Source organism: Hyaena hyaena, unplaced genomic scaffold (assembly GCF_003009895.1).
Source record: "Hyaena hyaena isolate Hyena2069 unplaced genomic scaffold, ASM300989v1 scaffold_427, whole genome shotgun sequence".
Lineage (NCBI taxonomy): Eukaryota > Metazoa > Chordata > Mammalia > Carnivora > Hyaenidae > Hyaena > Hyaena hyaena.
In genome coordinates, this window is record NW_024081064.1 from 43,314 (window position 1) to 68,609 (window position 25,296).

Below are 25,296 nucleotides of genomic sequence, written 5' to 3' on the forward strand. Positions count from 1 at the left end.
CCACGTCAGGCTCTGTGCCAACAGCTCAGAGCCTGGAACCTGCTTCAGATTCTGCGTCTCCCTCTCTCCCCTCCCCTACTCACACTCTGTCTCTCAAAAAACGAATAAATGTTAAATGAATTTAGAATTTCAGATTTGTAGTATTCATTGTGTATGACTAACATGCCACTAGTCATCCACGCCTCTTTCCTTTCTTTCTCAAAAACATTTGTGCATTGAGTGATTCATTAATAACAAAAATAAACAAACAAAAAAAGAATAAGATCCTTCAATTCCCCTCCCATCCATCTGTAGAATCATCTCCACGGAGAGCACTCCGTGCTACTAGCTGACCTCAGTGTTACATGTATAGATGGGTCAACATAACGCTTCATATCAACCTAGAGATACACAGGCGTATTGTATCTTCCTTGATAAATTTTTAAAGAATGCTTTTGGATACTTTCGAATAATACAGTAAATACCCTTAAACGAGTGACTCAAACCAAGACAAGAACCCTATTACTCACTCATGTGATCTCCAGGCTCCCATGATATAGATGCAACCTGAGGGCTCGTGACCTTGAAGAATGTTACGATCACCTTGAGCGCATCCATTCTGAGGAGTGTGGAGCAGAGCAGATGATAAAACATGAGACCTTCTGCCATTTACCCTTGATTTACATCTTTCCTTTAGGCAGGCATTTAAGCAATTATTATTTGGAGTCTATTTCACTTTTCTGGTAAGAAAATGAACTACTTGGAACTTTCCATTAACCCGAACATAAACATGGTCTATAATTTGTTCTCCAAAGAGGTTACATTCATGTACCATTTATTTCTCTTTGGATCTTAGTGTTTCCAAATATAGTAATAGTATTTCTTGCCTCTCACATATTTAATTCAAGAAGTTTTCTACATTCAGCTTTTTGAAATATGCATTTCCACATTGATAGTTCAATGACCAATTGTCATAAACAATGAAAATGTATGAAGAGAAGGATCACCGCTCTCTTGTTTTGGACCTCAGAGTTCCTCCAGTTAGGTATTCATCGCATGAGGCTCATACGCCACCAGTGGTCATCATTGATCCAATATTGGATCTTTTTCTTCATCCATTTCTATTTATTGACTGATTAAAATATTAACTCATCAATAGTTTCTAAATGCTATGTAAAACAATACCATAGGAGAGGCTTTGTTGCCTTAATCCACATCAATGTTTCTTTTATTAATTATCTGCAGTTCTCTACACATGGATTAACCAATACTTCATATATTCCATATTTATTACAGAAATACAGGTGTCTTTTAAAGTTATTTTTCACACTTTTTAGTAATAAAGTGAATTACCTTTACAAAAACACATAGGAACCAGAAAAGAATTTTAACTATTACTCACGTTGGAAGAGAGCAGGAGCTCACAGCCATGGAAGATGCTTTAATCAGCTCGCGGATACCCATTCTGAGGACCACAAAACAGAGCAATTGAGAGAAATAGCTGAGACCTAACTGCCATTGATCCTTGATCTCCATTTTTCATATATTCATCATTTTTTCAATACGTATATGCTTTTATCTTACAAAAGGAAAAACTCCATTGCACTACCAAAAAGAATAAAATTCATTCTTCCTTATCAGAGTATATGTGACCTCAAAGAAGTGGGACCTTTGTCTATTAATCTCTTAACGGGCATCCCTGTTTTCCACGCTGACTACTGACGCACCGGCATCAGCACAACTGTTTATAGTTAGACAATGCTTGCCCCTCTTGATCCTTATGTAGTCGCTTTTTAATAGTCCCATCATTTCCCATTACTACCAACAAATCTATGTCCATAAAATAACTATGAGCATGATCTTTGCACATTCCAAATATTTCTTCATTGAAGCAATTCCAAAAGAAAAAACAGACTAATCAATTCTCAAGTTTGCCTCAGAGTTCCAGGCTCATACATGAGCTGGCAACACGACAGGTTCATGCGTAGTCTTCATCATTCCTGTCTACATGGTTTTATTATGAATTCATCAATGAACTAATCACGAGAAAATAAACGCTTAGAAACCACAAAAACTTCAGACAAGATCCTTAAATATCTCCACCTTTTGCCTTTAGAATTATTTCGTACTGACAGTGTCTTTCATTAATTAACCAAAATGTTTCCGTTACAGATTAATTTATATAATGCTTCATATTAGCCTCAAATTTACTATCTGGCTATGGTGGTGATCACTGACCTCATCTCACACTTTCAATCATGCAGTGAAAAACTTTTTTCTTGTTTTAAATTTTTTTTTAATTTTCATTTACTTTTGAGAGAGAGAGATACACAGATTACAAGTAGGGGAGGGGCAGAGAGAGAGAGGGAGACAGAATCTGAAGCAGCTCCAGGCTCTGAGCTGTCAGCACAGAGCCCGACCAGGCTCGAACTCACGAATGGTGAGATCATGACCTTAGCTGAAGGCAGATACTTAGCTGACTGAGCCCCACAGGTGCCCCTGAAAACCTTTTTTGAAAGATCACAAAACCAAGGAAAGAATTTTGACTATTACTCACATTGTTCTCTGTGCTGTTAACACATAAGTGAAACCACAGAGCTCATGACTATGGTGCAATGTCTAAATCAGCTGAGTGGGACTATTCTAAGGAGTACAAGGCAGAGCAGAGGATAAAAAGATTGAGGATTTATGATCACCTGTCCCCCTGCATTCCACCTTTCATTCACTCAGTCATTAATAAGCAATAAATTGGGATAATGTATATTTTATTTTATTTTTTTTCAGAAAATAAACTATATCAATCTTGTAACGGATAAACACCATGAACACTGATTGTTACTCAAAGAACACCATTATGTGATGTATTTCCTAATAGGTATTTGCTTTCAAAATATATTAATAGTGTTTCTTACCTAACCATATATTTTGGTAATTGGACAATATTTCACCCGCTTCATACTTATTTATTTACTAATTTATCTATTATTTCATTGATCCAACTTGAAAAATAGGATGTATGAACATAAAAGACCAAAAACAATATTATAGATTAACTTATAAATCACTTATCCAAATATTTTAATAGAATGAAAATTCACAAACACAGCTAAAGGCAAGATCCTCACATATTCCTGATATCTGCTTGATCTCATCAAACAATGGGAACAGACTACATTTCTTCTGTTTTGGACCTCAGAGTTCCAGATACGTCTTTACTGTAAACGACTTCTAACATACGCCACCAGTGGTCATCATCAATCCAATACTGTCCCTCTCTTCCTTCATTCAGCTCTAGACTGTTTATTGACCAATTCATTAATTCATTAACAATAATTTAAAATCCTATTAGTCAGAAAAACTCAAGAGTTTCACAATACTTCTGTATATAGAATCATTCCCTCATCAATAGGTCTGATTCATTAATTACGTTAAATTTCATGCACGTCACCATCAATACAATGTTTCATATGAATTCACCATTACCACTAGGCTCCAGTTGGCTACTTTTGGCTCTATATGGCACACTGAACATCCTTAAAAAAAACACAGCTGAAATAGAGACAAGAACGTGCCTATTACTCACATTGGTCTGTGCTTCTTACATACAAATATAATTGCAGAGCTCGCCACCATGAAACGATGCTTAGTCAGCTCAAGTGCGTCCATTCTGAGAAGTACAGTTTACATTTAATGGTTAAAATATGGAAATTTAAGACCTTATCTCTCCACTGATCTTTGTTCTTCACATTTCATTTGCTCTCTTGTTTAGGTATTTATAAATATTTTATGACATGAATATATTTTTCTCTTAATAAAAGGAACAACCTCGGGGTGCTTGGGTGGCTCAGTCGGTTAAGCATCTGACTTTGGCTCAGGTCATGATCTCATGGTTCATGAGATGAAGACCTGCATTGAGCTCTGTGCTGACAGCTCAGAGCCTGAAGCCTGCTTCAGATTCTGTATCTCCCTCTCTCTACCTCTCCCCCACTCACACTCTGTGTCTTTCTCAAGAATAAGTAAACATTAAAAAAATTTTTTTTTGAAAGGAACAACCTCAAACCTGACACTAACTCAGAAACACTAGACCCTTACTTACCTATGTAACTCTTGGGTAAGGAGGTCAAGAGGTGAACACCTTTTATCCACTTATTTCTTAATTAACATATGTATTTTCAATTTTAATAATATTTCTTGCCTCATCATATATTCATAGTTCATAGTTGAATAATCCTTCTCTCTCTTCTTCTTTTTTTTTTTTTACCTATTATGTATATTTCTTTAATGGCTCTATCATGAATCTACTAATAATAACAAATCCAAATCTACAAACTCAAAATAAGAACATGACCTTCGCAGAGGTACCTGGTGGCTCAGTTGGTTAAGTGTCCGACTTTGACTCAGGTCATGATCTCATGGTTCATGGGTTAGAGCCCCACGTCGGGCTTTGTGCTGGCAGCTTGGAGCCTGGAGCTGTTTCAAATTCTGTGTCTCCCTCTCTCTCTCTGCCCCTCCCTAGCTTTCGCTGTCTCTCTCTCTCAAGAATAAATAAACATTAAAAAAATTTTAAGAAAAAAAAGAACATGATCTTTGTATATTCCTAACATCTACCTTCAGGATCCAATAGAATAGAAGGAGGAGATGATTTCTTACATCAGCCCCCGGATATCCAGACACATAGCGCTCATCACCCATTACTAATCTACTGCCAATTGCCATCACCAGCCCATCAGAGGCCCATTGTTATTCCTTCCTTTCTACATTCATAATGATTAAATCATTAATTCTTTAAAAATATTAAAATGAGTATAATTTAAAAAAAAATAAATTTAAAAAATTTAAAATTTTTTTTAAAAAACTAAAAAAATTAAAAAATAAAAATGCAAACAGATCATAAAAAAATAAAATAAAATAAAATGAGTATAATTTGCAAAACCTGAAGCTTCAATACCCTTAACTCCTAACATAGGATCATTGCCAACATAGGTTATATTTCTTACATTCAATAATCTAAGTTCTATGTATGAAATTTATGAACAAAATGTTTTGTATCATATTTATCAGTTAGCCATGGAGAGCCTTTTTATTATATTTATGACATTTTACTAATATCATGAACACTAACAAATGACCCAAACTAAAGCAAAATGTTTGACATTACTCTCCTTGTTCATTTCCTTTTTTTTCCTTGTTCATTACCTAACACAAAAGGAACGTCACGTGATAATTTTGATCACAGTGAAAGATGAATCAGCTCAAGCATCTGTTCTGAAGAGTATCAAACAGAGAAGGCAATGAAAAGCATTCATTCGTGTAATCATTTAAGTATTTATTAACTTATGGAAATATTTATTTATTTTTACCTTAAAAATAAACTTCAAATGTAGAACTGATTCAGACAATAACTGAGCACTGCATTTTGTTGTTTATATCAACCGTAATCAAAGACATACTACACTTGGTTCTTTTATATCTATTCTAATGTATATTAATATTTTTCCCTTACTATATATATATGTACATTTCTTTTTTTAATGTTTATTTATTTTTGAGAGAAACAGAGTGCATGTGAGGAAGGGACAGAGAGAAAGGGAAAGGGAGGGAGACAAAGCAAGCTCCGGGATCCGAGCTGTCAGCATAGAGCTGGATGCAAGGCTCAAGCCCGTGAACTGTGAGATCATGACCTGAGCTAAAGTTGGATGCTTAACCAACTGAGCCACCCAGCACCCCTTCCTTGCTATATATTTACCAAAGAACAATACTTCAACCTCTTCACCTTTATTCATTTATTTGTTTTATAAATTATTAAGATTCATGAACACAAAGGCCGACAACAAAATCCTTATATATTACTAATATCTGTATATAGGATCCCTATGCACATGAGAAACAGACTAGATTACTTTTGTCTCAGATCTGAGTTCCAAACACACAGCATTCATCATATATGACTCATATGCCACCAGCTGTCATAGTTGATCCAAGGCTGGCCCTCTTTCTTTTCCTTCTCATAAACATTTATTTATTAATCCATTAAGCAAAAAGTGCACAGGAGTTAAAAATATAAAAATCTGGTCCTTCAACGTCCTAACATCTATTTCTACAGTATTACAGAGACTAAAGCTCATTCATTAACTGACCTCAGTGTTACATTTATGTATTATGAAACATAATGCTTCATATCAATCTGATATTAAATACATTAATTAATAAATAAATTCCTGGGGTGCCGAAGTGGCTCAGTTGGTTAAGCATTTAACTTCTGCTCAGGTCATGATCTCACAGTTCATGGGTTCAAGGCTTGCATCAGCGTTTGTGCTGACAGCTCAAAGCCTGGAGCCTGCTTTGGATTCTGTATCTCCCTCTTTCTCTGCCCCTCCCCTACTCATGCTCTGTCTCACTCTCTCTCTCTCTCAAAAATAAACATTAAAAAAATATATCTATAATTTGTCCTGTCTATATCATCCTAGCCAAAGAGGAGACAGTCATGTACGATTCCTTGCTGTTTAGACTTCAGGATATCCCAATTATATTAATGGTATTTCTTGTCTCCTCACATATTTAAAATATTTGGATCGTGTTTCTACAATTCGCTTTATTCTTTGTATATTTCCTCACCGGTATTTCATTGATCCAATAATAATAAAGAATGGAAATGCATGAAGAGAAAGACCACATTTCTTTTGCGTTGAATCTAAGAGTCCCTATCATTCATCATTCATTACTCCTACTGATTCAGAAAAGACCGCTTTCTCTTCATTCATTTCTACATTGTTTATTGATTAATTCATTAATTCCCTGATTATCATTTACAACTATATGATTCACAAAACTCCAAGAAGGAACTCCTATCCATGATATGTATAGAATCATTCACACATTGATGTATTTCATCAAGTGTCCTATTTTTCATAAACACCTTAATCAATGTAATGTTTCATTTTAACCCTATGGTTATCATCAAGATACAGTTGGCTTTCTTTGATTCTATCTCATAATTTGTATTAATACAATGATTACCCTTAAACAAAATACCAGAAACAAGACTATGACTTTGACTATTACTCACATTGGTCTCAGGTCTCCCCAGTACAGAGATACAACCTGAGGGTTCTTGATCAGTAATATCTAAAGCAGGTCCAGTTTGTCTGTCCTGAAGCATGTAAAGCAGAGCATATGATAAAAATAGTCAAGACATTCTATTGATCCTTGCTTTTAATCTTTTATTTAACCAGTCATTGGTCAATTATTAATTTGGTGTAAATATTCTTTCTCTTAAAAAAATTAACAACTTTGATTTTACCACTGAGCTGGAAGCTGAACATTTGCCTAGGACTTCTGTCTACGGTATCCTTAGCCGTACATGTAAGGAGAGTCATGTACCACTTACTTCTAACTAAACTTCAGAGGTTTCATAGTATGTTAATGTATTTCTTGTATAATCACTTATTTTTATAATCGGACAATGCTTCATCACATTCATCTTTACTGATGTTTGTTTATTGATTTTTAATTGGTCCAATTATAAAAATTGAAAGAAAATGCATGAAGACCAAGACCAAAAACAAGATCCTTGTATATTCCTGACATCTGTCCACACCAGATCCCTGCAAACAATGGGAATAAACTAGGTTTCACTTCTGTTGGACCTCAGAGTTCCAGACACGTATTCCTCGTACATGACTCATACGCCACCAGTGGTCATCATCGATCCGATATTGTCCCTCTTTTCCTTCATTCAGTTCTAATTTTTTTAATTGAGTAAATCATCAATTCACTAATGATTTTAAATTTTATAATTCACAGAAACTGAGAAAGAACTATAGGTGTCTGATCTCTATCTTGATAAGCCTCAAATCAATAGATCTCTTTAATTAGTTACCCTAAATTTTCTACTCACGGATTAATCATTCTAATAGCTTATGTATCCCATATTTATCGCTGAGATCAAGTGCCTCCTTTCATTATATCTTGTAGTTTTCAATAATACAGTGATTACCTTAAAAAAAAAAAACACGTATACCAAGAAAATCATTTCAACTGTTACTCACATTAATCCCCATCCACCTATTATATAGAGGCAGCGACAGAGCTCCAGGACCATAGAAGACATTAAACCAGCTCACGTGTGTCCATTCTGAAGCATACAGAGCAGAACCAGAGATAAAAAGGAATGAGACACTATGTTCACCCGTCCGCGCATTCCACCTTGAGTTTAGTCAATTATTAGCCAGTGAATTGCAATAATGCGGATTTTATTTTCTTGTAAGTAAATGAACAATATTGATCTAGCCACTAATAAAGAATTTGCATATGGCCTATTACTTATCAATAACTGTATCATCGTCAAAGAACAAGTCTTACACAATACGTTCCCTTATAGACATCAGCATTTTAAATATACATGAATACTATTCCTTACCTAACAACGTATTTTTATAATTGGACAAATTTCACTGCTTTCATCTTTACTTATTTATGTTTGCTTACAGATGATTTCATTGCTCCAATTATAAAAATTGGAAGAAAATGCAGGAACAAAAGAAGCAAAAACAAGATCCTTTTTATTCTTAATATCTGTCTCTAGAACCACCTCAAACAGGACAATCAACCAGATTCCATTTCTGATGGACCTCAGAGTTCCAGACACGTATTCATCGTAAAGGACTCATACGCCACCAGTGGTCATCATCGATCCAATATTGTCCCTCTTTTCCTTCATTCAGTTCTATATTGTTTATTGACTAATTCATTCAAGACTAATAATTTTTAGACCTCATTCACAAAAGCCAAGAAAGTCATGATATCCTTCATCTGTAAATAGAATCATTCTCACATCAATATATCTCTTCTTAAAATTAGGCTGTTAGTCCTTTATGCATTAATCAACATAATATTTTCACAAAATTCAATATTTGTCACTGAGCTATAGTTGGCTTTCTGTGATTCTACTACACGGAACCTTCAAATAATGCACTGAATACACTAAAAAAAAAATCACTGAAACTAAGACAAGAAATTTGATATTACTCACATTGTTCTCTGTGGTTTAACACAGAGATGCAGCCTCCAAGCCTGCCACAATAGAATAGTGCTTAAATCAGCTCCACATGTGTCCATTTTGAGACATGAAAAGCAGAGTTGGTGATCAAAAATAAAATAAAATAAGATATTTATTTTCATTGATGCTTGCTTTCCATATTTCATTTACTCAGTCATTCAGGTATTTATGAATATTTCATAACGTTTGTTTTTTGTTCTTTAAACAACAGCATCAAAAATCCTCAAACTTGAGATTAATCCACAACAATAAAATGGACTCTTAATTGCTCATGTCTAAATGACACTTGGTTAAAAACGTGACATTCTTTTTTTTTTTTTTTTAATGTTTTATTTATTTCTGAGAGAGAGAGACAGCATGAACTGGGGAGGGTCAGAGAGAGAAGGAGACACAGAATCTGAAACAGGCTCCAGGCTCTGAGCTAGCTGTCAGCACAGAGCCCAATGTGGGGCTCAAACCCACGAACTGTGAGATCATGGCCTGAGCTGAACTCGGGCGCTTAACTGACTGAGCCACCCAGGCGCCCCAAAAATATGACACTCTTGATCCACTTAATTCTTAATGGGTGTCATTCTTCACAACTTTTATTAATATATCTTGCCTAAAAACAGGTCTTCAGAGTTGGACAACGCTTCATGCTTTTATATTTATCTGCTGTTTATATATCAATGGTTCTATCACTGATCTATTTCTAATACATCTAAATCTATGGACCCAGTCAAAACATTCTTTGTATTATCTGAAAATCTGTCCACAGGATCAAATAAACAGAGAGAAAGACTACGTATTGAATTGGACCTCATTCGTGGCTAAAATGAACACATCAGGAGACTCTAGATGCTGGCGAGGATGTGGAGAAACGGGCACCCTCCTACACTGTTGGTGGGAATGCAAACTGGTGCAGCCCCTCTGGAAAACAGTGAGGAGGTTCCTCAGGAAACTAACACTAGAACTCACCTATGACCCAGCAATAGCACTGCTAGGAATTTACCCAAGGGATACAGGAGTGCTGATGCACAGGGGCACATGGACCCCAATGTTCATAGCAGCTCTCTCAACAATAGCTAAACCATGGAAAGAGACTAAGTGTCCATCAACAGACGAATGGATCAAGAAGATGTGGTTTATCTACACCATGGAATACTACATGGCAATGAGAAACAATGAAATCTGGCCACGTGTAGCAACATGGATGGACCTTGAGGGTGTTATGCTGAGCGAAATAAGTCAGGCAGAGAAGGACAGATACCATTTGTTTGCATGTATAGGTGGATTAGGAGGAAGTTAACAGAGGACGAAGCAGGAGAAGGGGAAGAACAGTGGGGGAGGGGGAGGGAGGCAAACCATGAGAGACTCTTGAATGCTGAGAACAAACGGAGGGCTGAGGGCGGGTGAGGGAGAGGAGAAAGGGGTGATGGGCATGGAGGAGGGCACTTGTCGTGATAAGCACTGGGTGTTATATGGAAACCAACTTGACAATAAACTATTTAAGGAAAAAAACAAAGAATTGGACTTCATTCATCATCCCTAACTCACTGACAACAGTCATTATCACAGGTACGTAAAAGATCCACTTTTTCTTCATTCATTTCTACATTTATATCAGTTACACATTAATTCATCAATTATAGTAAAATACATGATTAACAAAACCTGAAGAATCAGCGAGTTTAATATCCCTAACTTCTATCTATAGAATAAATCCCAACATAGATTATACCGCTCTCATCAGTCAATCTCCATGTAACATATTATCATTTAATCAGGAAGTTTCCTATCGTATGTTTACCATTGGACAGTATCTTATTTTCTGATTGTTATTCATTAATTTTTAATAATACTGTGAATACCCTTAAACAAATGACCCAAACCAAGACAAAATCTCTTGCTACTCACCTTGGCTCACTCTCCTAAGAAACAGGCCACATAACAATCTTTCTTCATCGGGGCAGAAGCTGAAATCAGCAAGAGCATCTGTTCTGAAAAGTACTGAAAAGAGAACATGATAAAAATGAGACATCGTTCCACTGATCATTTAGTCAAGAATTGAGGGAATCATTTTCAGAGTATATTCATTTAATTATCTTTCATAAAAGCAAACCACTTCAAACTTCCCACTGACCTACAACGTAAACATTGTCTACAATGTGTCCGGTCTATATCACCCTAGCCAAAAAGGTGACAGTCATGTACTATTTACTTCTCATTGGACTTCAGTGTTTTCAAATTATACCAATAGTAATTCTTGCCTCCCCACATATTTTAAAAATAGGGCAAGGTTCTACAATTCACTTTATTCTCTATATATTTCCTTATTGATGTTTCATTGACCCAATAAGAATAAAGCGTGGAAATTCATGAAGAGAAAGACCACAATCTTGGACCTCAGAGTTCCAGACACGTATCATTCATCATCTGTGACTCATACGCTGGCAATTATCATCATTGATCCAGAGAAGACTACTGTCTCTTCATTTATTTCTACATTGTTTATTGATTAATTCATTAACTCACTAATTAATTAGTTTGATTCACAAAACCTCCAAAGGGGTTATGTGTCTGGAGCCATTCCCACATTATTAGATCTGTCATATTTATTATCGGTTTTTCATAAATGCTTTATTCAGTATAATACTTCATTTTAACCCTGTATTCCTCACTAGAACGCAGTTGATGGTCTTTGAGTATATTTCTTATTTTTTATTACTACAGTGAATGCCCTTAGGTACACCACCCACACGGGATAAGAATTTTGAGTATTACTCACATTAGTCTTCCAACTCCTTCCAGAAATGCAACCCTAGAGCCCCTGATCAGGAAAGGATCCTTACATCAGGTGCAGCGTGCTTGTTCTGAGAAGTACAAGGCAGAGCGAATGAGAAGAAAGGGTGACACACTCTTTCCACTGGTCTTTGCCTTTCCCCTCCCATATAATTTGGTAATCATTAATTTGGTGTATATTTTTTAAGAAATAGAAACTTCAAATTTACCACTGACTCAGACTATGAGCACTGTCTATAACTCCACTTGTCTATATCATCCTTAACTCTATAGCTAAGTCCTGTACCACTTGCTTCCAATCGAACATCAGAGTTTTCATAATATGAGAATAGTATTTCTTGCCTAATAACATATTTTTATTTTTTTAATCACATACTTTTATAATTAGACAATGCTTCACTCCATTCATCATTTTTATTGATATACTTATTTATAGAATCTATTTACCAAATTATAACAATACCTGTAAATGCATGAACACCAAGACCAAAAACAAGATCTTAGTATATTCCTGACACCTGTCTATCAGATGCCTTCAGATAATGGGAATGCACTAGATTAATTTTTTCTTGGACCTCAGAGTTCCACGTATTCATCGTATCCAACTCATACGCCACCAGTGGTCATCATCGATCCAATATTGTCTTTCCTTGTGATATTCTCTTTGTATGTTGATTAAGTTATTGGTTCACTAATCATTTAAAACCCTATTCTGCACAAAAACTGAAATGAGTCTTTCTGTCCTTAAACTGAACACAGACTTAGTCTCACTTATCTTTCATTTTCAGTTTTCCATACATCCATTAATCAATATATTGTCTTATAAAATTCAATATTTATCACAGAGCTACAATCAGCCTTCTGTGATTTTATATGGAATTTTCGAAGAGTAGACTGAACGTGCTGGAAAAAAAATCAGTGAAACAAAGACAAGAAATTTGACCATTACTCACGTCCATTTTGGTGTATCACACAGATGCTGTCACAGAGCTCACCGCCAGGCAAGAATGCATGGTAAGCTCAAATGTGTCCATTCTGAGAAGTATAGGCTACAGCTGATGACAGACAAAATGATAAAATTTTAATCCCCATTAATTCTTGCTTTCCACATTGAAAATACTCATTTGGGAATTTATAAATTTTTCATAATGTAGATTTTTTTTCTCTTAACAAAAAGAAATCTTCACACTTGACACTGACCCGGAATAATGAAACTAACTCTTAATTATTCATGTCTATAATCCTTGGCCAAAGAAGGGACATCTTTGAAACATCTATTTCATAATGGGCATCAGTGCTTGCAAATTTTATTAGTATTTCTTGCGTTACCATGTTACGTATAGTTAGACAATAATTTGCCTTTTCTTCTTGCTCTATAATTTATATTTCTTTAATTGATTCTATCATTGGCCTATTAATAATAACACATCTAAATATATTCATCCATAATAAGGACATGAACTTCACACATTCCTAACATCTATCCATAGGGTCAAATAAACAGAGAAAATAGAATATTTATTGTATTACACCCCAGTGCTTCAGTCACCTACTACCCACTGCCCATGACGTGTCATCACCACTGCTTCCCTTAGAGGTCACTTTTAGTTTATTCATTTGTGTATCTGTATCAATTAGCTCCACTGGTGATAATAAAATACATACACAATTAACAAAAACTGAAGAATATGATACTTGAATATCCCTAACTTCTCCCTGTAGAATTGTTGCCAAAATAGATACCTCTTTCATTAATAATTATCAGTGTTACATGTTATCAATTAATCAATGTAATGTTTCATATCATATTTGTCATTGAGCCATGGTTAATTATATATATTATGTTTTAATAATATCATGAAAGCTCTTACACAAATGACCGAAACCATGAAAAGAACATTGACTGTTACTTGCCTTGGTCTCTTTCCTATAGAAGAGAAACATGGTGACCTTGATCAGCCCGGGCTTCTCTTCTGAAAAGTACCAAACAGAAGTGATAAAAAAAGTTAAGACTTTCTCTCAGTTGGTCCATATATTTGTTTTTTGATTCTTCCATTCAATTATAATAAGCAAAGAAAATGAATGAAGAGAAAGACCACATTGCTTTTGTATTGGACCTCAGAGTTTCATTCACATATTACTCATCATCTGGGACTCATACGCCGGCAGTTAGCATCATTGATCCAGAAAAGACAACTTTCTCTTCATTTATTTCTATCTTGTTTATTAATTTATCAATTCACTAATTACAACTTTTAAATTGTATTATGTACAGCCCCCCCAAAGGCTTTGATATCCCTAATATGCCTCTAGGGCCATTTTCACATCATTATATCTCAGTCATGTATCAGTTTTCCATACATGCATTAATCTATATAAAATTTCCTACAAATCTCTTATTTATCAGTAAGGATCAAGATGGCCTTCTTTGATTATATTTCAACTATTTCATTACTATAGTAAATACCCTCAGACAAACAACCCAAACAAGAAATTTGTTTATGCTTACACTGGTCTCCGTCTTCTAAAATAGGTGATGCAACCCTACAATTCGGGATCAAGGAAGAATCTTTAAATCACGTTCAGTGTGTCTTGTCTAAGGAGTACAAAGCAAAGCAGATGATAAAAATGGTGGAGACATTCTCTCCATTGATCCCTGCTTCAACATTCACATAGTTCTTTAGGCAATCATTAATTTGGTGTATATATTTAGTCTCCGAAGAAAACAAACAACTTTGATCTTACCACTGAGACAGACTACAAGCACTGTCTGTAACTTACACTGTCTACATCATCCTTACCCTAAGAGGTAGCAGTAAAATACCATTTATTTCTAACTAAACTTCAAGGTTTCCATCAAAGATGAATAGTATTTCTTGCCTCACCACATATTTTTATAATTGGATGATGCTTCACTCAATTCATCTTTATTTATGTATTTGTAGATTCTCACATTTATCCAATTATAATAATAAAATAAAAATACATGAATACCAAGACCAAAAATAAACCCTTTATTTATTCCTGACATCTGTCCATAGGATGCCTTCAAGCAGTAGGAATGGCCTAGGCCAATCTTCTGTTGGACCTCAGAGTTCCAGACACGTATTCATCATAACGACTCATACGCCACCAGTGGTCATCATCGATCCAAAACTGTCCCTCTTTTCTTTTTTTTTTTTTTAATTTTTTAACGTTTTTAAAATTTATTTCTGTGAGAGAGAGAAAGAAAGAGAGAGAGAGAGAGAGAGAGAGCAAGCATGTGCAGGGGAGGGTCAGAGAGAGAGGGAGACACAGAATCTGAAACAGGCTCCAGGCTCTGAACTAGCTGTCAGCACAGAGCCCAATGTGGGGCTCGAACCCATGAACTGTGAGATCATGACCTGAACTGAAGTCGGATGCCCAACCGACTGAGCCACTCAGGTGCCCCTGTCCTTCTTTTCCTACATAGATTTCTATTTGTTTATTGATCAAATAATTCACTATTAATTCATTAATTCACTAATTAGTGAATTCATTAATTCACTAATAATTTTTAAGTAGTACAGTTTTAAAAAAGAGACTTGAAGTCTCAGATCTAAATATAGAATCAATCTCACATCAGTATATCTCTCTCATTAATATCCTCAGCTTCCTATGTGCATTAATCAATGTTTCATGCATCCCATATTTAACACTGAGATACAGCTGCCTTCTTTAATTATATTTTACACTCTTTAATAATACAGTAAATGACCTTAAACAAATGCACTTAAACTAAGAAAAAAACTTCAACTATTACTTACATTCATCTCTATCCTTCTATTACATAGAAGTGAACCTATGCCCATGGAACATCACCTACAGGGAGTTCATTCTGAGGAGCACAGAACACAGCAGATGAAAAAAGAAACTGAAATATAATCTGCATTTATCCATGCTTTCTACATTTCATTTACTCAGTATTTAAGGTTTTATTATTTTTCCTTTTATATATATTTCTTCATCTTAGAAAAACTCAGTCTTTAGTTTAGTCTAAGGAAGAACAATTAGACTCTCACTTAGGCATGTCTTTATAACTGTGCTCAAAGAGATGATCTTTTGATCCATTTATTTAATGGGCATCAGTGTTTTCAATTTTTAGTAATAATATCTTCTGCCTTGCCACATGTGTTTGTATTTGGACAATTCCTCACCCTATTTTCTTTATATGTTTATTTATACCTGCCATATGGTTTCTATCATTGACCCATTAATAATGACAAATCTTTATCTATGAAAAAATACAAGAATATGATCTTATTCCTGACATCTCTCTGTGGAAAACAATTTCGACAGGAGAACAGATCAAATCCTGTTCTGTATTGGACCTCAGAGTTTCATCGCCCTTGACTCCTACGCCTTTGGTCATCATCATTGGTCCATGACTGAGTTGCCTCTTAGTTAATTTCTACTTTTTATCAATTAAATCATTAATTTATTGATAATTATAAAAATAATACATGGTTCACGAACATAAGATCCTTGAATATCCCTAACATGAGTTTACAGAATCATCATCCAAATGGATTGTATCTCTTCGATCAACCAACCTCCATCCTGTACATTTTTGATTGATCAGCATCATGTTTCCTACCACATTTATCATGAGGCCATGGATAATTTTTTTTTATCAGTTGAATACTTGTCAATGATACCATGATTACCCTTAAGCAAATGTCCCCTTCCAAGACAGCCACTTTGACCACTGTTAGCCTTCATCTCTTTCCATACTGGAAGGGAGAATGACAACTGTGGTGACAGCAGAAGCTGAAATCAGCTCAAGCATTGTTCTGAAGAGTAATAAGCAGACAAGATGACAAAAATATTGAGATATTCTCTCCATTGATTCATATATCTCCAACTTCTTATTTGTAGCCAATTAGGCTGTTGATGAAATTATTATAATTTTCCCCTTAATAAATCAAATGTTGAAATCATAACTGACTCAGTAATTAACCATTACTTTTCATTATCCACATCCCTCTTACTCAGACATAGACACATGAATATTTTATTTTCCATTCTGATGTATATTAGCATCATTTTACTTATTATATATTTTGGCAATGAACAATACTTCACCCTCTTCATATTTATTCATTCATATATTATTTATCTTATTTTTTATAATGATACTTTTAAACATTCATGTACACAAATGCCAAGAGCATGACATCACTTAGGCCTGACATCTCTCTATAGGATCACTGCAAATGGGGGATGGAGGGTAGAAAGGACTAGATTTCTTTTGTGTTGGACCTCAGAGTTCCAGACCTGTAGGGTTCATCATAAAAGACTCATACGTCAACACCTGTCATCATTTATCCAGGTATATCCCTGATTGTCTTCAATCATGTCTATAGAGCTTATTTATTAATTCATCAATTCACTAATAATAATCAAATGATACCTAGGGAGGGGTCACAAAAACTTGATATAGGTCTCTTGACTATCTCAAGCATTGTCTACGGAATTAATTCTCACTGACAGTATATATCATTTATTAACTGACCTCAATGTTTCCTACATAGATTAATTAACATATTGCTTCATCGTAACCTCATTTGAATTATTTGGCCATGGCTGGCAATCACAAATTATATTTCATAACTCTTGAATCATGCAGTGAAAACCTGTTTGAAAAACCACAAAACCAAGAAAAGAATTTTGACTATTACTCACATTGTGCTCCATGCTCTTAACACATAGATGAAAACATAGGGCTCGTGGCTATGGGGGGAGTGTCTAAACCAGCCGAGTGGCACCATTCTAAGGAATACAAGACAGAGCAAAGGATAAAAAGATGAAGACCTTGTGTTCATTCATCCCTGTGTTCCATCTTTCATTCAGTCAGTGATTTAGGTAAGTAGTGATTTGGGATAACATTATTTTATTTTCTGTTAAGTAAGGAAACAACATCGATCTTACCCATGCCAAAGAGTATAAGCACTATCACTTAACACTGTCTATACCATTAACTTTAGCCGAAGAGGTAACATCCTCATACCATCTAATGAATATCAGTCTTTTCAATATAATTAATATTACTATATAGTAGTAATTTTTGCCTAGCCACATATTTCCATAATTGGACAAGGCTTCATAATCTTCATTTAAATCTGTTTACACATTTGCATATTAATAACTGCATTGATCCAATTATAAAAATAGGAGGAAAATTGATGGACATAATGACAAAACCACAATCCTTATATATTCTGACCTTTGCTGCTAGACCACGTCAAACAGGGACAATGGACTAGATCCCATCTAGTGTTGGTGTTGGACCTCAGAGTTCCAGACACGTATTCATTGTATACAACTCATACGCCACCAGTGGTCATCATCGATCCAATATTGTCCCTGTTTGTCACCATTCATTTCTACATTATTTATTGATCAATTCATAATTCACTAATCACAATTTTAAAATGATTATTTGCAGAGACCCATAAAGAGCCTAGAAATCGCTAGGATCTATTTAGAATCATTCTCATGTCAATATCACTTTCATTAATTATCCTCAATTTTTATTATATTCATTCACCAATATAATGCTTCATATTAATCCCATTTTTCTCGGTGGGCTATTTGGATTCCACCGATTATACTATGTGGTTTTCAATGATGCACCGAACACCCTTAAGCAAAGTACTGAACCTAAGACTGACACTTTGACTATTACTGACATGGTCTCCATGTTCCTAACACAGGAATGCAACCCAAGATCCCGTGACCACGGAAGAATCCTTATATCTACTCGTTGGCTCCATTCTAAGGAGTACAAAGTAGAGCAGACAAAAGGAAATTTCAGATCCTATCTCCATTGATTCTTCCTTACCGCATTTCATTTATTCATTTGGATGCTCATTAATTTTTCATAAGAAGGTATTTTTTTTTAATCTAAAGAAAAGCTTCAACTTGACACTGACCAAGAACAATACCAATGGCTCTTATCTATCAGTGCTTATATAACTCCTAAGTTAAAATGGCAAAAATGCTTATTCTTTTTATTGCTTAACGAGAGGAATGTTTTCAGTTTTATTAACAATACTTCCGTGTCACCACATATATTCCTAGCTGGACAATGTTTCACCCTATTTATCTATACTTTACATTTTTAAAGTCTTCATCACTGATTCATTCATAATAATAAATTTTAATATATGAATCTAAAATAAAAAGATGAGGGGCGCCTGGGTGGCTTAGTCGGTTAAGCGTCCGACTTTCGCTTAGGTCATGATCTCACGGTTCGTGGGTTCGAGCCCCACGTCGGGCTCTGTGCTGACTGCCAGCTCAGAGCCTGGAGCCTGTTTCCGTCTGTGACTCCCTCTCTCTCTGACCCTCCCCTGCTCATGCTGTCTCTCTCTCTCTCCTAGAAATAAATAAAACATTAAAAAAAATAAAAAATAAAAAAATAAAATAAAATAAAATAAAAAGATGAGAGGCGCCTGGGTGGCTCAGTCGGTTAAGCGCCGACTTTGACTCAGGTCATGATCTCACGGCTCATAAGTTCAAGCCCCAGGTCGGGCTCTGTGCTGACAGCTCAGAGCCTGAAGCCTGCTGTGGATTCTGTGTCTCCCTCTCTCTTTGCCCGTCCCCTGTTCACACTCTGTCTCTCTCTCACACAAAAATAAAATAAACATTAAAAATATATAAATAAAATAAAATAAAATAAGAAGATGAATTTGGCGGGGCACCTGGGTGGCTTAGTCAGTTAAACATCTGACTTCAGCTCAGGTCACGATCTCAGAATTCATGGGATGGAGCCCCATGTTGGACTCTGTGCTGACAGCATGGAGCCTGCTTGGGATTCTCAATCTTTTTTTCCCTCTCTCTCTCTCTCTCTCTGCCCTGCCCCTCTGTACTCTTTCTCTTAAAATAAATAAAATAAACTTAAAAAAAAGAATATGAGCTTTGTATATTTCTACATGGACCCATGGGATCATTTACAACAGAAAATAGGCTACATTTTATTTTATGTGGACTGAGAGTTACAGACATGTAACACTCACATGTAAAATTCCTACATCACCAGTTATTACTATTGGTCTGTTTGGGCCTGTTTCTCTTCATTCGTGTCCACATTTTTAATGATTAAATTGTTAATACATTGACAATAAAAATAAATACACAATTCATAAAATAAAAAGACCTGTGAATAAACTTAACTTCTATCTGTAGAATCATGTAACACGTAGATTATATCTTTCATTAATCGACATCAGAGTTTCACATTATCAATGAATCAACATTAATATTTCATATCCTTTTTGTCATTGGGCCATAGTTAATTTTTTGATGACATTTATTACTTTTTAATAATACTGTGAATGCTCTTAAATCACCCAAACCAAGGTAAGATCTTTGACAATTATTCACCTTGGTATTTTCTAACACAAAGTTAACATAACAGTCTTAATCACCATGGATACTAAAATCAGTTCGGTGCATTTACTCCGAAGATATGATTAAATATGAGACGAGCAGACAATGTGATAAAAGACTGAGTTATTGTCCCATATTTTCCACCATTCATTTGCACAGTCATTTGAGCATGTATTAATTTTTGGTAATATTTATTTTTCCCCTTAAGAAAATAAACTTCAAACTAATACCTGACTGAGAATCATAACTGATTATTACCTGTCACTGTCTAAATCACTCTTAGTCACATACATAATATACACGGTCCTTTTGTTTTTTATCCACTCCTTATACTAATATGTATTTTCATTTAGTATATATTATATTTTGCTTATGAACAAAACTTCATTGTCTCCAACTTTAGTCATTTATGTATGTTTATTTATTCTTCTATCGATACCTTTATAATAATATTTTAAAGCTTCATGAACTCAAAGACCAAGAATAAAATCCTGTATATTCCTGACATCCATCTACAGGTGCCCTTCATAAAGGAGACTGGACCAGATTCCATTTGTGTTGGACCTCAGATTTCCAGACACATCTCCATCATATTAGACTCATATATATCACCTGTTGTCACTGGTGGGTCCAACCCTGGCTTTCTTTCTCCATGACCACCTACATGTGGTCATTGTTTAATTCATTAACAAAGAAATATACATAAATCACAAGAAGAAACAAGAATAATATTCTTTGGTATCTCTACCATCCATCTACACAATAATTTCCACAGAGACCAAATTCCTTTCATTGACTCAGTTTAGTGTTCAATATATGCCTTAATCAACATAGTGCTTCATATTAATCTGATATTTAACACTGACATGTCTCACTTTTTTTTATTTTATTCAGTACTTTTTTTCAAGTATTTACTTAAATTCCAGTTAGTTAACATTCAGTGTAATATTAGTTTCAGGTGTACAATATAGTGATTCAACACTTCCATGAATCACCCGGTGCTCATCACAGATGCCCTTTTTAATCCCCATCTCCTATTTCACCCACCCCCTCCCGCCCACCTCCCCTCTGCTAACCATCAGTTTGTTCTCTACAGTTAAGAGTCTGTTTCTTGGTATGCCTCTCCCTCTCTCTTTTTTACCCCCTTTGCTTATTTGTTTTGTTTCTTAACTTCCACACATGAGCGAGATCATATGGCAATTGTTATTCCCTGACTGACTTAATTAAGCTTAGCATAACACTCTCTAGCCCCATCCATGTCAATCCAAATGCTAATATTTCATTCATTTTGTGTGATTATAAATAATACTTTTTAATAATACAGTGAAAATCTCTTTTAAAACAATAGTCTAGCCAAGAAGAACATCAAATATTACTCACACTGGTCTCCATGCTCCCCAAAATGTAGCACTCTTGAGTGTGGATGACCTTCCATCGGCTGGAACACACCCATTCTGCAGAGGACAAAACAGCAGAACCACCACCACAACAAAAAGATGGAGACATTCTCTCCCTTGGTCCTTAATTCCACCTTTATTTATTCAGCCATGGAGTCCATCAGTAAGTCGTGATCATGTCTATCTTACGTTCTCTTAAGTGATCGATCAACATCAATATTGTCACTGACAATGAATATGAACATTGACTGTTGCTCATACTCAGCAAAAGGGGCAACTTCCTGTCCCATGTATTTTCATTCACCACCAATGTCTGCAATATATATCCATTGTACTTCATACCTTACCACATATTGTTATAATTGGACCATGCTTTCCTCTCATCACCTTGAGTTATTTGTAATAGGCTTATTATTGTATTTTCACTGATCTGATTAACACTGTAGAATAAAAATGAATAAAACCAAGACTCTGGTATATTCTGACAGCTGTGTAGGCCCATTTCAACAATGTGTAATGGATCCATTTTGTGCTGGACCTCAGAGTTCCAGACACATAGTATTCATCACACGTGACTCCTATGCCATTAATCATCATCACTGGTCCAGGACAGGCTCTTTTTTTTCTTGTCATCTGGATCTGTTTTTGGATTGACTGCCTAACATAGAAATAAACACAAGTCACCAGAAAAAAAAAATCACAAAATTCTTGAATACCCTTAACACCTATCGATAGGATAATTTCCACTGAGAACAAACTCTTTCATTAAGTGAACTCAGTGTTTCCCATATGGGTTAACATCATATCGGATCACATCAACGATAGGTGATGGGGGTATGCTTGGCTTTTTGATTATATTAAACACTTTTTAATAACACAGTAATTTTAAAAAGCCAAAACGTTCAACCCAAGATAAGCCCATTGGTTATTACTCACATTGTCGTTCATGTTCCTAAGACACAGATGCAGGCACACGGCTCCTAAACCTGAAGACGCCTGAATGAGCTTGAGCGCATCTGTTCTGAGGAGTACAGAGCAGAGAGGATAACAAATTATGGCCTCATCGTCACTGATCCTCGCCTCTGCGTTTCACTTCTCAGTGATCGAGGCAATCCTTCACTAAGAGTCTACTGTACTGATTTCATTTACTCTTAAGAAAATGAACAACTTATACCTTGTCCCTGACCCAGAAAATGAACATTGACTATTATTTACTTTGTCTGGATCATCCTTAGCCAAAGGTTTAACAGTCATGTAGCCATTTATTCCTCTTTGAATTTCACTCTTTTCAAATGTATTAATACTATTTCTTGCCTTACCACATATTTTTATAGTGAGAGCATACTTTGCCTAATTATCTACTTTATCTACTTATCGACTTATTGGTTATTTCATTCCTCCAATTATAATTACGGAATGAAAATGCACAAACAAACACAGGAATCAAAAATAAGATCTTTGCATGGTCCTGACTTCTGTCTATAGCATCTTTTCAAACAAAGAGAATGTCCTGTTGGACCTCAGAGTTTCAGACACATATTATTCACCATCATCCATGACTCATACGCCACCAGCCATCATCATTGGTCCAGGATGGGCACGCTTTCTCTTTGTTCACTTCTAAATTGTTTATTAAGTCATTAATTCACATTAACTTCACATTAACAATACAGTGAATATTCTTTAACAAACCACCAAAACCCACACAAAAATGTTGACTATTACTCACATTGGTCTCCACTCTCCTAATGCATAAATGCAACTGCAGAGCTCATGGCCATGGAAGATGCTTACATCACCCTAAGTGCATCCATTCTGAGGAGTACAGAGCAGAGAAGTCGCTATAGAAACTTAAGCCCTTATCTACACTTACCCTTCCTTTCCACATTTCATTTACTCAATTTTTATGGGTATGTTAATTTTTCATTATATATATATTTTTCCTACTAACAAAGGGAACAACCTTGAACTTGGAACTGATCCAGAATTTAAAAATTGATTTTTAATTACCTGTTCTACATAATCTTTAGCCAAAGAAGTAATACCCTTGATCCACTTCTTTCCTTTTTTAAAATTTTTTATTTGAGAGAGAGAGTGTATGTCTGTGTGTGTGTGTGTGTGTGTGTGTGTGTGTGCGCATGGGTAGGAAAGAGGGGCAGAGAGAGAGAGAGAGAGAGAGAGAGAGAGAGAGAGAGAGAATCTTAAGCTGGCTTCAGGCTCAGCGCAGAGCCCCACATGAGGCTTCATCTCACAGCCCTGCAACCATAACCTGAGCCGAAATCAAGAGTTGGATGCTCAACTGATGAGCCACCCAGGTGCCTCAATCCATTCATTTCTTAATGGGCATCAGTATTTTTAATTTTTATTAATAATATGTCCTACCTCCCAAAATACGTTCATAACTGGCCAGTGTTTCAGTCTCTGTATTTCTTAAATGGTTCTAACACTGATCCACTGATGACAATCTTTAAATCCAAAATAAGAACATGACCTTTATATATTTATCACATCTGTCCATAAGGTCATTTCCAAAACAGGGATTGAACTAATTATGTTTTGTGTTGGATCTCAGGATTTAGATACTTATTTTTATCATCTATGACAATATACCACCAGCCATCATCCCTCATCCATGTTTGGGTTTCTTTTCTTTTCTTTTTTTTAAATTTGTGTCTATATTTGTTATCAGTTGAATCATTAATCATCTGACAATAATAAAAAATTGATGACTTACAAAAAAGATCTCAAGAGCAAGATGCTTGAATGTCCCTACCATCTGTCTATATTGCCATTTCCCACATGGACTACATCTCTTCTGTTAATCAATCTCAGTGTTGCACATTATCAATCAACTTGCTTTATGTCATATTTGTTATTGGACAATTGTTAACATTTTTATGAATTTAATAATTTTTAATGCTACACAAACACTTAAAACAAATGACCCGAATGAAAACAAGATCTTTGACTGTTACTCACCTTAGTGTCGGCCTGATACAGAATAATAACGGGATGAAATGATATGTGATAATCTCGATCACACGGAAACAGAAATCAGCTCCAGCATCCCTTCTGAAGAGTACTGAGCAAAGAAGGTGATAAAAAGATTGAGACATTCCTCTCTACTGATCCACCATTCATATACAAAGTCATTTAGTTTTTGATTAATTTATAATAACATTTATTTATTTTTCTGTTAATGCTAATCAGACATAAAACTTATACATGATCAGCAACCTCTGGATATCACGACAGATAATAAAATATTGAGATAGTCTTCCCATGAGTACATACTTTTCTGAATCATCTTCTTAGTCTCTTGGGTATGTATTATTTTACAGTGTCATTTCCTTTTGCCTTTGTAAATGAACCACTTGAACCCACCACTAACTCAAAGCAAGAACACTATTACATATCATCATCTGTATTCTCCTTACCCAAAAATGTAACCCCCTTGTCTGTTTATCAGTGAACTTGACTAGTTCCAAGCTATATTAATAGTAATTCTTGCCTCACCATGTATCTTCATAGTTGGGTATGATTCACCCTTTTCATCTTTATGCATTGACATATTTGTTTCTCTCATTTATTTATTGTAATAAAAGCAAAATCCCTAAAGCACCAAAGGCTCGGAACATGATCCTTGACTATGACTGAAATCTGTGTAACAGC

The 25,296-nt window shown here is 35.3% G+C and overlaps 9 non-coding genes and 7 pseudogenes across 9 annotated transcripts; all 16 read right to left on the minus strand.

The window, feature by feature from the left end:
- Positions 1-115: 115 nt before the first annotated feature.
- LOC120245816 lies at positions 116-179 on the minus strand (annotated as a pseudogene).
- An 819-nt stretch (positions 180-998) lies between these two features.
- LOC120245791 lies at positions 999-1,073 on the minus strand. The gene has a single exon (XR_005531886.1). It is a non-coding gene; the product is annotated as a small nucleolar RNA SNORD113/SNORD114 family (small nucleolar RNA).
- Positions 1,074-3,164: 2,091 nt separating this feature from the next.
- On the minus strand, positions 3,165-3,241 carry LOC120245797. The gene has a single exon (XR_005531891.1). It is a non-coding gene; the product is annotated as a small nucleolar RNA SNORD113/SNORD114 family (small nucleolar RNA).
- Positions 3,242-5,886: 2,645 nt separating this feature from the next.
- LOC120245796 lies at positions 5,887-5,959 on the minus strand. The gene has a single exon (XR_005531890.1). It is a non-coding gene; the product is annotated as a small nucleolar RNA SNORD113/SNORD114 family (small nucleolar RNA).
- A 1,660-nt stretch (positions 5,960-7,619) lies between these two features.
- LOC120245777 lies at positions 7,620-7,691 on the minus strand (annotated as a pseudogene).
- Positions 7,692-8,603: 912 nt separating this feature from the next.
- Positions 8,604-8,675, minus strand: LOC120245811 (annotated as a pseudogene).
- Positions 8,676-11,415: 2,740 nt separating this feature from the next.
- Positions 11,416-11,490, minus strand: LOC120245773. Its single transcript, XR_005531874.1, has one exon. It is a non-coding gene; the product is annotated as a small nucleolar RNA SNORD113/SNORD114 family (small nucleolar RNA).
- An 897-nt stretch (positions 11,491-12,387) lies between these two features.
- On the minus strand, positions 12,388-12,455 carry LOC120245785 (annotated as a pseudogene).
- A 1,474-nt stretch (positions 12,456-13,929) lies between these two features.
- LOC120245786 lies at positions 13,930-14,004 on the minus strand. Its single transcript, XR_005531883.1, has one exon. It is a non-coding gene; the product is annotated as a small nucleolar RNA SNORD113/SNORD114 family (small nucleolar RNA).
- Positions 14,005-14,900: 896 nt separating this feature from the next.
- Positions 14,901-14,971, minus strand: LOC120245770 (annotated as a pseudogene).
- A 1,190-nt stretch (positions 14,972-16,161) lies between these two features.
- Positions 16,162-16,221, minus strand: LOC120245815 (annotated as a pseudogene).
- An 871-nt stretch (positions 16,222-17,092) lies between these two features.
- On the minus strand, positions 17,093-17,167 carry LOC120245788. Its single transcript, XR_005531885.1, has one exon. It is a non-coding gene; the product is annotated as a small nucleolar RNA SNORD113/SNORD114 family (small nucleolar RNA).
- A 954-nt stretch (positions 17,168-18,121) lies between these two features.
- LOC120245766 lies at positions 18,122-18,193 on the minus strand (annotated as a pseudogene).
- Positions 18,194-20,785: 2,592 nt separating this feature from the next.
- LOC120245806 lies at positions 20,786-20,860 on the minus strand. Its single transcript, XR_005531897.1, has one exon. It is a non-coding gene; the product is annotated as a small nucleolar RNA SNORD113/SNORD114 family (small nucleolar RNA).
- A 1,296-nt stretch (positions 20,861-22,156) lies between these two features.
- On the minus strand, positions 22,157-22,231 carry LOC120245784. The gene has a single exon (XR_005531882.1). It is a non-coding gene; the product is annotated as a small nucleolar RNA SNORD113/SNORD114 family (small nucleolar RNA).
- Positions 22,232-23,137: 906 nt separating this feature from the next.
- On the minus strand, positions 23,138-23,215 carry LOC120245776. Its single transcript, XR_005531877.1, has one exon. It is a non-coding gene; the product is annotated as a small nucleolar RNA SNORD113/SNORD114 family (small nucleolar RNA).
- Between the last annotated feature and the right edge of the window lie 2,081 nt (positions 23,216-25,296).